This window comes from Cherax quadricarinatus, chromosome 69, assembly GCF_038502225.1.
Source record: "Cherax quadricarinatus isolate ZL_2023a chromosome 69, ASM3850222v1, whole genome shotgun sequence".
Classification (NCBI taxonomy): Eukaryota; Metazoa; Arthropoda; class Malacostraca; order Decapoda; family Parastacidae; genus Cherax; species Cherax quadricarinatus.
In genome coordinates this window covers 5,525,291-5,537,938 of record NC_091360.1, presented here as the reverse complement: position 1 = coordinate 5,537,938, position 12,648 = coordinate 5,525,291, and the positions used below count along the sequence as shown (strand labels likewise).

Genomic DNA, 12,648 nt, shown 5'->3' with positions numbered 1-12,648 from the left:
TGGTTGAGAGAGAGTATGGTTGAGAGAGAGTATGGTTGAGGGAGGGTATGGTTGAAAGAGAGTATGGTTGAGAGAGGGTATGGTTGAGAGAGAGTATGGTTGAGAGAGGGTATGGTTGAGAGAGAGTATGGTTGAGAGAGAGTATGGTTGAGAGAGGGTAAGGTTGAGAGAGAGTATGGTTGAGAGAGGGTATGGTTGAGAGAGAGTATGGTTGAGGGAGGGTATGGTTGAGAGAGAGTATGGTTGAGAGAGGGTATGGTTGAGAGAGAGTATGGTTGAGAGAGTATGGTTGAGAGATGGTTGAGAGAGGGTATGGTTGAGAGAGGGTATGGTTGATGGTTGAGAGAGGGTATGGTTGAGAGAGGTTGAGAGAGAGTATGGTTGAGAGAGGGTATGGTTGAGAGGGGGTATGGTTGAGAGAGGGTATGGTTGAGAGAGAGTATGGTTGAGAGAGGGTAAGGTTGAGAGAGAGTATGGTTGAGAGAGGGTATGGTTGAGAGAGGGTATGGTTGAGAGAGGGTAAGGTTGAGAGAGAGTATGGTTGAGAGAGGGTATGGTTGAGAGAGGGTATGGTTGAGAGGGGGTATGGTTGAGAGAGGGTAAGGTTGAGAGAGAGTATGGTTGAGAGAGGGTATGGTTGAGGGAGAGTATGGTTGAGGGAGGGTATGGTTGAGAGAGAGTATGGTTGAGGGAGGGTATGGTTGAGAGAGAGTATGGTTGAGAGAGAGTATGGTTGAGGGAGGGTATGGTTGAGAGAGAGTATGGTTGAGAGAGGGTAAGGTTGAGAGAGAGTATGGTTGAGAGAGGGTATGGTTGAGGGAGAGTATGGTTGAGGGAGGGTATGGTTGAGGGAGGGTATGGTTGAGAGAGAGTATGGTTGAGAGAGGGTATGGTTGAGAGAGGGTATGGTTGAGAGAGAGTATGGTTGAGAGAGGGTATGGTTGAGAGAGGGTAAGGTTGAGAGAGGGTATGGTTGAGAGAGGGTAAGGTTGAGAGAGGGTATGGTTGAGAGAGGGTATGGTTGAGAGAGGGTATGGTTGAGAGAGAGTATGGTTGAGAGAGAGTATGGTTGAGAGAGAGTATGGTTGAGAGAGGGTAAGGTTGAGAGAGAGTATGGTTGAGAGAGAGTATGGTTGAGAGAGGGTATGGTTGAGAGAGAGTATGGTTGAGAGAGGGTATGGTTGAGAGAGGGTAAGGTTGAGAGAGGGTATGGTTGAGAGAGGGTAAGGTTGAGAGAGGGTATGGTTGAGAGAGGGTATGGTTGAGAGAGGGTATGGTTGAGAGAGGGTATGGTTGAGAGAGAGTATGGTTGAGAGAGGGTATGATTGAGAGAGAGTATGGTTGAGAGAGAGTATGGTTGAGAGAGGGTATGGTTGAGAGAGGGTATGGTTGAGAGAGAGTATGGTTGAGAGAGGGTATGGTTGAGAGAGGGTAAGGTTGAGAGAGGGTATGGTTGAGAGAGGGTATGGTTAAGAGAGGGTATGGTTGAGGGAGGGTATGGTTGGGAGAGGGTATGGTTGAGGGAGGGTATGGTTGGGAGAGGGTATGGTTGAGGGAGGGTATGGTTGGGAGAGGGTATGGTTGGGAGATGGTATGGTTGGGAGAGGGTATGGTTGAGAGAGGGTATGGTTGAGAGAAGGTATGGTTGAGAGTGGGTATGGTTGAGAGAAGGTATGGTTGAGAGTGGGTACGGTTGAGGGAGGGTACGGTTGGGAGAGGGTATGGTTGGGAGAGGGTATGGTTGTTAGAGGGTATGGTTGGGAGAGGGTATGGTTGAGAGAGGGTATGGTTGAGAGAGGGTATGGTTGAGAGAGGGTATGGTTGAGAGAGGGTATGGTTGAGAGAGGGTATGGTTGAGAGAGGGTATGGTTGAGAGAGGGTATGGTTGAGAGAGGGTATGGTTGAGGGAGGGTATGGTTGAGAGAGGGTATGGTTGAGTGAGGGTATGGTTGAGATAGGGTATGGTTGAGAGAGGGTATGGTTGAGGGAGGGTATGGTTGAGAGAGGGTATGGTTGAGAGAGGGTATGGTTGAGAGAGGGTATGGTTGAGAGAGGGTATGGTTGAGAGAGGGTATGGTTGAGTGAGGGTATGGTTGAGGGAGGGTATGGTTCAGGGAGGGTATGGTTGAGAGAGGGTATGGTTGAGATAGGGTATGGTTGAGAGAGGGTATGGTTGAGGGAGGGTATGTTTGAGGGAGGGTATGGTTGAGGGAGGGTATGGTTGAGGGAGCGTATAGTTGAGAGTAAGAGTAAGCGAGATGATAAAGGTTGGGAGTAAGAGTAAGCGAGATGATAAAGGTTGGGAGTAAGAGTAAGCGAGATGATAAAGGTTGGGAGTAAGAGAGAGGGGGAACGAGGCTGGGCGTGAGAGATGAGACGTTTTGGAACTAACATGGGAAGAGTTGGATGAGGAATTACTTCCCATTAAGAGAAACCTTTCCTACTGAGATATCCTCAAGGCACTAAACTTGCTCCCTATAAAACGTGGAATGAAGGTGGTGATATAACTTAAGTAAACAGATGGACAAAAGGAATTAATGAAGGGAATTTAATTAACGTGGTGTATATGTCCAGGACCGAACTCTCAACAATGGGTCCAGGTTGGATAAATTGAGATTTAGAAAGGATATAAGAAAGCACTGGTTTTGCAATAGTTGTGGATGAGTGGAATAACTCTCAGCCGCTGAAGCAGGATACTTGGGTTGAGATAATGAATGGTAGGTTACACACACACACACACACACACACACACACACACACACACACACACAGTGGGCGTGAGACTCGCCGTGGGTGAGACATCGTGAGTGAGACACCATGAGTGAGACACCATGGGTGAAAGGCAAGTTATTATTCTATCACTCTTTTAACGGATGATCCAGAATGACTATGAAAATAGAATACAACATCGACAGGTTGGTAAGACATGAAGCCTACTGTGCAGGAGAAACGTTTCGAAATAAAGATACCTAACTGTTGCAAGTATGTCTTATCAAGATCCAGAATGATAATGAGCTCTTGATGCAAGGTATTAGCTGCCCCTTATCCTTCCCTGGATGAAACCTCGTGATCTCTTACTCTTTAGGGGCCGTATGAACCTTACGGTTTTGGCTCTTCTCGTTTAATGCGAAATTAGTGAACATGTGGATTTGGTTACAAGCTTTATGTTCACATTGTTTATGGAGATTGTACTTGTTCTTACTCTTCTTGTTCTTAATTTAAAACAAACACACACACACAGACACACACACAGACACACACACACACATACACACACACATACACACACACATACACACACACATACACACACACACACACACACACACACACACACACACACACACACATACACACACACACACATACACACACACATACATACACACACACACACATACATACACACACACATACACACACACACACACACACACACACACACACACACACACACACACACACACACACACACACACATACACCACATACACACACACACACATACATACTCACATACACATACACACACACACACATACATACTCACATACACATACACACACACACACATACATACTCACATACACATACACACACACACACATACACACCACACACACACATACACCACATACACACACACACATACATACTCACATACACATACACACACCACACACACACACATACACACACACACAGGAAGACGCACGAGATTAAAGTCTTCAAGTTTGTTTACGACACCAATCTAGCTAATTTTGCATAATAAAATTTGATGAACTACTAAAGGTCAGGTAAATATCTCATTTAACAGGGAAAGACGCTGCCTTCACTAACACACACACACACACACACACACACACACACACACACACACACACACACACACACACACACACACACACACACACACACACACACACACGGAAATAACAGGATGTGTGTGTGTGTGTGTGTGTGAGGGAGACAGAGAGAGAACGAGGACGAACACGAGAATGAACACGATAACGAACACGAGCACGAACACGAACGAACGAACCAGGTAGTTAGGCAGTCAGGCTGGCAAAAAATAGGCTTCATAATAGTCCTACTTTTGCCCCTCGCCCCTTCACTTAACTCATCACTTGCAAAATTCTTTTCCTACCCCCTGATTCCTATCCCATTAATTCTTTCATCCCCCTCCTCATAACCTCCTCGTAACCATTCCAACCTCATTCTCGCCCCTTTCCCTCTCACATAACGTAAGACTGGAAGAGTAATGCGGTAGGCCTACTAACCCATGGTAGGCAGGTCCAATTCACAACCACACATGAACATTTCCAACCTATTTTAAATTGCGTACTAACGAAAGCCTCATGATTATCTCTTACCTATTATTTAAATATATATATATATATATATAATATATATATATATATATATATATATATATATATATATATATATATATATATATATATATATATATATATATATATGGCTTTGTTTCGTATTTGTACATCATTATTTCCTTTACCTATTTTTCATTAAATTTTTCTCCACTCATTTTAACTTTATTGCTCAATTTTTCTACACGTTTCTTTACAACTCTTTCTTCAAAGTATTTTTGTAATTGCTTTGTTTCGAGGAAGCTATTTTTAATTTCTTGCGTGAATATATATATTCTTGTGTGAGACAATGTCGTCGCGTGATACTAAGACGCTTTAATAAGAAGACTCTACCTTCTTGGTAATATTATGACTGGACCTTCTTGGTGTTATTATGAGTGGACCTTATTGGTGCTATTATGACTGGACCTTCTTGGTGTTATTATGACTTGACCTTTTCGGTGCTATTATGACTGGACCTTCTTGGTGGTATAATGACTGGGCCTTCTTGGTGCTATTATGACTGGACCTTATTGGTGCTATTGTGACTGGACCTTCTTGGTGCTATTATGACTGGACTTTCTTGGTGCTATTATGACTTGACCTTTTTGGTACTATTATCACTGGACCTTCTTGGTAATATTATGACTGGACCTTCTTGGTGCTATTTTGACTGGACCACCTTGGTGCTATTATGACTGGACCTTCTTGGTGCTATTATTACTGGCCTTCTTGGTGTTGCATGACGAACTTATTGGTATTATAAGTAGACAGAATCTTCTTAATGTTATCCAAAGTCCGATTCTTATGAATTTGAAAGATATTATTATTATTATTATTATTATTAGTAGTAGTAGTAGTAGTAATATCAATTTTAAAGTGGCATTTCAGTGCATAAAGGTTGATTTTGAGGGCCTGACGATAATTCAATTCTGGTAGAATTTTCATATCTCGTTGTATTGGAGAAGCGTGTAAGTGTGTGATTCCGTCTCACTGTCTACTTCCTCCGTCAGTAGTCATCCACGTCATTCATCCGTCCTGTCTCCGTGTATGCCTGTCCTAGCCGTCTCTTCGTGTTACGCTGCTAGCACATCAAATCCAAACAGTGCAAATGGAAATTTTGATCGTGTTGTGAATTTTTTTTTTTCGCCTTCATATCCCAAAGGTTGAATTCGCATTTAAATGTAGACACAGATACTGACACACACACACACACACACACACACACACACACACACACACACACACACACACACACACACACATACAGAAACAGGTAGAGAAGCAGACAGAGAGAGCTACAGAGAAACACACAGATAAACAGAGACACAGACAGAGAAACAGACACAGAGAGACAGGCAGACAAACAGACATACAGACATGACTAGTCGACATGTACCTAGGACAGAATGGTAACAAAATGGTGACTAACAGACACACACACACAGACACACACACAGACACACACACACGCGCGCGCGCACACACACACACACACACACACACACACACACACACACACACACACACACACACCTGTGAGGGAAGAATGGGAGGTAGAGCTCACAAAAATGGAGGAGGAGTGGGGAAGGAAGCTAGGAGAGCTCGGCAGGGTAATGGAGGAGAGGATAGCTGGAGAGAGCAGGAAGTGGGGTCTGCAAGTCTTAGCAGTAGAAGATAAGATAAATTGCTTAGAAGAGGAGCTAAAAAACCTGAAACAGAATAGAGAGACATATGACAGCACAGTAATGATATCAGGGACTTCTATACCAGTCACAGACGAGGGGGCTGTAGGGAGTCAGGAAAAGATAAGTACAGGAAGACTAATCGTGAATCCTGCAGTCAATGCAGGAGACAAGACTTATGCAGAGACTCTAACAGTCAACTACAGTGGCAGAGAACAGCTGAGCAGGGAAGACAGTCCACTGTGCATAGGGGCTGCAGCAAGGGCAGGGGTGGAAGGCAGGAACATCTCGATGGAAGGAGATAAAACACCTCAGAGGACACAAAGAGAGAGAGAGTGGGAGGAGGAGAGGGAGAAGTCAGTGTTTGTCTACGGGCTCCAAGAAGTTGAAGGGGAAACCTATGATGAAAGAATCCAGGGAGAGAAGAAAGCGATCGAAGGTATCATGAAAGCAATAGGAGAGGGAGACATGACCCAGGTGGCAAATTTTCGGAGAATTGGGTAGTTTGCACGCAGAAGGAGACGGCCTGTCAAAGTAGTCTTCAAGGCAGAATCAGCTCGAACCAGGGTCCTGCAGGAGAAAGCACGACTGAGGGACAAATCAGAGTACCAAAGTGTGTACCTCGATCGCGACAGAACACAGGAGGAAAGGACAAGATTGAGAGGGTAGAAAAACGAAAGGAGGAACGGGAGGCATCGACGAGGACGAGCAGAACCCAGACTCGGGTGGAAGGACAAATACACCCTACAGAGACACCCACAGAAGGACTCCAACCACAACAACCCCGAAGCAACTGAACAACCTCAACCAAAACCCGCACACTGTTCCCTCTGCCCCACCCCCGTGCCACAAATCCCACCCACAGTGTGAAAACCCCAGCGCAGCTGAGCAATCTAAACCAACACCCACACACTGTTCCCTCTGCCCCCACCCCCACATCACAAACCCCACTGCCACAGCAGCTCCCTATGAGCACTCTGCCCTCACTCCCCCCACCACAAATCCCACTGCCACAGCAGCTCCCTATGGGCACTCTGCCCTCACTCCCCCACCACAAATCCCACCCACACCAAAAACCCCTATAACCCCCCCCAGGGCTTCCACCCCAACCCCAATATTCTCCCAGGTCCACCGTGATAGACAAGAAGCTGAAGGTGTGGCACACAAAACAGATGGAATAGCAAATAAATACGAGGAATGGCACGAAAGAATCAACGAGTAGTCCCCGGACATCATAGCAGTCACAGAAACGAAACTCACTGAGACAATAACAGATGCAGTCTTCCCACTGGGATATCAGATCCTGAGGAAAGATACAAAGAGCAGAGGGGGAGGAGGGGTTGCACTGCTCATAAAAAACCGATGGAGGTTCGAGGAAATGGAGGGCATAGACGAGATTAGAGAAAGGGACTACATAGCAGGCACAGTTCAATCTGGGGAACATAAGGTAGTCATTGCTGTGATGTATAACCTACCACAGAACTACAGGAGGCCAAGAGAGGAATATTAGAACAGAGCGATGGTGGACACACTGGCTGAGGTGGCACGAAGAGCTCAAACGTGCAGAGCAAAGTTACTGGTTATGGGTGATTTCAACCACAGGGAGATCGATTGGGAAAACCTGGAACCTCATGGGGGCCCCGAAACATGGAGAGTCAAGATGATGGATGTGGTACTGGGAAACCTCATGCATCAACACATCAGGGACACTACCAGAGAGCGAGGGGAGGATGAACCAGCAAGACTGGACCTTGTGTTCACCCTGAGTAGCTCAGACATTGATGAATCACATATGAGAGGCCCCTCGGAGCTAGTAACCATATAGTTCTGAGTTTTGATTACATAGTAGAGTTACAGGTGGAGAGGGTAACAGGAGTCGAATGGGAAAAGCCAAATTATAAAGGGGACTACACAGGTATGAGGAACTTCCTGTGGGAGGTGCAGTGGGACAGAGAAATGGTAGGAAAGACAGTAAATGAAATGATGGAGTATGTAACAACAAAATGCAAGGAGGCAGAGGAAAGGTTTGTTCCTAAGAGCAACAGAAACAATGGGAAAACCAAAGCGAGTCCTTGGTTTACCCAAAGGTGCAGAGAGGCAAAAACTAAGTGCATTAGAGAATGGAAGAGGTATAGAAGGTGTGGCATGTAAAGAGTACGTAACCTTTATTCGGCGCATGTACACACCCTCATTTACAGGCTATCTCCCCCAACCAGCGAACCAGATGACTGAGGGTTGACGATGGGGCCCCGTCGTTCAACCAGTACCCAGGTTCCAGCCAATGAAAAGATGGTTTTGGCAATCGCAGAGGTTATGTGGGTACCACTCTCCTGTCTGCCCTTGCCATTCCCATTCTAGAGCTGGCTGAAGCACGGTCTGCTCTCTAGTGGCTTCTATTCTGCCTTGCTTACCGTGGAGTGCACTAATACCTATCACTGTGCATAGTGTATATAGTGTACATCTGTTCTAAATTGGTGAAGGATAATACAAGTCAAAAGTTTTCTGCTGTGTTTATTTTGCTCCCTTTACACCCTGGATAACAGGCCATTTGGACTCCTGGGCTGTAATAAAGGCAAAGGACCCAGGAAAACAAGGAGATCAGTCGAAGAGCCAGAAACGAATATGCACAGATAAGGAGGGAGGCCCAGTGACAGTACGAAAATGACATAGCATTGAAAGCCAAGTCTGACCCGAAACTGCTGTTTAGCCACATTAGGAGAAAGACGACAGTCAAAGACCAGGTGATCAGGCTGAGGAAAGAAGGTGGGGAACTCACAAGAAACGATCAAGAGGTATGTGAGGAGCTCAACAGGAGATTTAAGGAAGTATTCACAGTGGAGACGGGAAGGACCCTGGGAAGACAGGACAGAGGGGGGACACCAACAGGGAATAGACCAACAGGTGCTGGACGATATGAACACAACTGAGGAGGTGGTGAAGAAGCTGCTAAGTGACCTTGATACATCAAAGGCAATGGGACCGGACACCATCTACCCGTGGGTCCTCAGGGAGAGAGCAGATATACTGTGTGCCATTAACCACAATCTTCAACACTTCAAAAAGAGGGAGTTGAGATGGAGTAGAGATGGAAGAGGAAATAGAATTATAACATCAGTGTATGATGTCTAAGGAATGACTGAGCTAGTGTTCTGCGGGACACTGGTGGTAGCGAGCTGGTACGAGGACTCAGAAACAGGGCCCTCGGTGTTAGGAGCCGCTGGTGTAGGCGCCCCGATATGAAGGCTTTAGTGTCAGTGCCCTACTGTAAGGAACGCGGTGTGTGAGAGGGTTCTGTTGTTAAAGAACATAAGAATGGAGGGACACTGCAGCAGGCCTACTGGTCCAAACAAGGGTTCCTTATGGGTCCCGGAGTAAGGGCTCTAAGGTAAGCTACCCCGTGTTAGGGGCCCTGGTGCTAAGGGCCCCGATATACTGCCGCAGTTAACGAGGGAAGTTTTGTGATAAGTTTGTTCATAATTATGAATATTTTGGGAGAGGTTGTCATTATTTTCACCCGAAGATGCCATTGTGGCTCCATTTGGGTGCTTCAAGGTTTATCTCTCCTAAAATGACCTTATCAGCCTTTATCAATGACCTTAGCAGCCTCCCTTCCTCAGTGACTTTACCAGCCTTCCTCCATCAATGACCTTGCCAGCCAACTTACATCGATGACCTTACCAGCTTCCCTCCTTCAATGACCTTATCAGTCTCCCTCCATCAATGATTTTACCAGCTTCCCTCCATCAATAATTTTACCAGCTTCCCTCCATCAATGACCTTACCAGCCTCCCTCCATCAATGATTTTACCAGCTTCCCTCAGTGATCTTACCAGCCTCCCTCCATCAATGATCTTACCAATCTCCCTCAATCAATGACCTTACCAATCTCCCTCCATCAATGACCTTACCAATCTCCTTCCATCAATGACTTTACCAGCTCCCTCCATCAATGACCTTACCAATCTCCATCAATGACCTTACCAGCCTCCTTCCATCAAGGACTTTACCAGCCTCCCTCCAATGACCTCACCAGCCTCCCTTCATCAATGATCTTACCAATCTCCCTCCATCAATGACCTTACCAGCCTCCTTCCATCAATGACCTTACCAGCCTCCCTCCATCAATGACCTTACCGTATTAAGCATACTAAGCCAACTTGGATACATAAGTATATTACTACCATATTTTTCATAAGCTACACTGGGGGGAAGAAAGCTAACTTTATTTCCCTGCCATCTTCCATTATACAGGATGGTGTTCATACGAGGTTTTGAAAACAGTCAGCCTGAGCTGTGAGACTTCATTAGTAGGGCATTGAGGATGTCGTCAATGAGGGATGGGGTTGAAGGAGGGCTGGGTAATGGGGGCTAAAAGAGGGGGTCATGATTGAGGGTGTAGCTGAGGTAGAATGTGGAGTAGGGTGTGGTTAGTTTAGAGTTGCATCGATTGAATATGAAGGGAGGTAGGGTCCAGACAAGAATTTTTTGGGGGGTCGCTTTACATGGTACAAATCTGGAGACTTGAGATTCTGCTCCAGTTTTTCTCTCTCCCTATTTTTCCATGTGTTTGCTGGTGTTATATTTTCTCCTTCAGCTGTCCCCACTGCTCTGTTCTGTAACCATCCAGATACATACGGCGCTACATAGCGCCGTATGTACATAGCGCCGTATGTACCCGCCATATGTACCCGCCGTATGTAGTTGCCTCTTGCTTTTTCTATCGCAAGGATCAGTTTGATCGGATGTATTTTGTCAAGTAAAAGGACACAAGTGGAACTAATGTGACAAAGCTTCTAGAGAGCGAAACGTTACCACAATAAAATGTCACATTAGTTGCACTTGTGTCTTTTTATCTAACATATTGTCGGTAATTCCATCAACATTACTTCATTTTGTCCGTTGAATACCTTCCAAGGTCGAAAATTTTCTTCCTGTTGTATTTCAAGTCATGTTACTTATAAGTTTAATTTCTAAATGAACAAAAGGCACAATACCTTGACTGGAATAATACACAAATAACCCGCACATAGAAGAAAGAAACCTGTGACGACGTTTGGGTGTAACTTGAGCCATTAACTAGTTAATGGCCCAAACTGGACCGACACCTTGTCATAAATTTCTCTCCTATGTGCGGGTTATTTGTGTATTTTAGATTCTTGTATCTCTGCTGTCCATCTTGGTCCACCTGTCCCACCACTGGCCTCTTCTCTCGGAATTTGGACAGTTTCTTCAGCTGCAAGTGAGCTTTTCGTCTGTTATTCGCTTCCCAGTAGTAATTATTTAGCCTTGTCTCCCTCTCTCCACAAAGTATTTAACTTTCATTCCCAGTCGTCTTTCATTTTGCTTCTAAATGCAGCTGACATCAAGTCTTGGAACGGTAACCCGCTTCATTGCTCCTCTTCAGCATCCACTTGTCTTAGGATTTATTGTCTTTAATCTTTGAGTTACGCTCAGGAAAAATCCCTTCCTCAGACTTTAGCATATACGGCTGAAAATAGATTGATTTTCTGCTACTGTCAATATTAATTCTTCACTCGGTTCTGTTATTCACCTATTTGTACTCACCTATTTGTGGTTGCAGGAGTCGATTCATAGCTCCTGGTCCCGCTTCGCCTCTTGATCGCTACTAGGTTCTCTCTCTCCCTGCTCCATGTGCTTTATCAAACCCCGTCTTAAAACTATGTATGGTTCCTGTATGGTGTGTGTGTGTGTGTGTGTGTGTGTGTGTGTGTGTGTGTGTGATAGAGCAAGTGCACATAGTGTATGTTGTGCGTTTGCTTACCTGCATGTATGCAGTAATGTATGCGAGTGCGTGTACACCCAGCATGCCAGTAATGTATGCGAGTGCATGTACATCCAGCATGCCAGTAAGTCGTAAAACAGGAGTCTACAAGACAATAAACGACCGTTGTTAACAAAATATCTGCGAAAATTGCCTCTGTATTCTTGCTGGATCATAAACCATCAGATGTAATTTTGACAGTCGGCATTCTGCCCTTTCTCTACCCTCGTCTTGCCTTCCCCTCTCTCTTCCCCACATTCCTCCTTTCTTTTTCCCCTTCTCATATCTATTTCCTCTTCCTCACTGCCCATTCCCCGTACCTTTCCACTCTTTCCCTACTCTTTCCCTACTCTTTCCGTACTCTTTCCCTTTCTTATGTCTTTCCTTTGTCTACCTCCCCCTCCTCTCTGCCTTCTGTTCTATTCATTTTTAGGTATTTTATGACTACATCGGTTTATGTTAATGTATAAATGTAGATATTTTGTCAACCACATTCACTCCTTTCCCAAAAACCTCTTTTTTTTCTGTCTTTTTATAATTTCTGTTTGCCTCGTTCTGGGAGGAGGAAGATGCCCTACTGGTAATTTTATTCTGCCCGTGTATGGGATAAACTCTTCTCAGATATTATAATTCACAAATAAGAACTGCTGATACTCTGCTGGAACTAAAGTCATGTTGAAGCTCCAGTAGGTGATGATCCTTTACTGAAATACTTGACTCTGTTCCCATTGCCCTACTGAAGTCTCACAGCTCTGGTTTGATAGATTTTGACTGTGTGTGTATCAGCATATTGACTTACAAACTTGAGTGT

At 45.1% G+C, this 12,648-nt stretch overlaps 1 protein-coding gene across 3 annotated transcripts in view; it reads left to right on the top strand.

Annotated features, from left to right (window-relative positions):
* Positions 1 to 12,648, top strand: part of LOC128701873 (glutamate receptor 1) — a 1,634,372-nt gene that overhangs the window by 1,512,674 nt on the left and 109,050 nt on the right. The window lies entirely within an intron of this gene.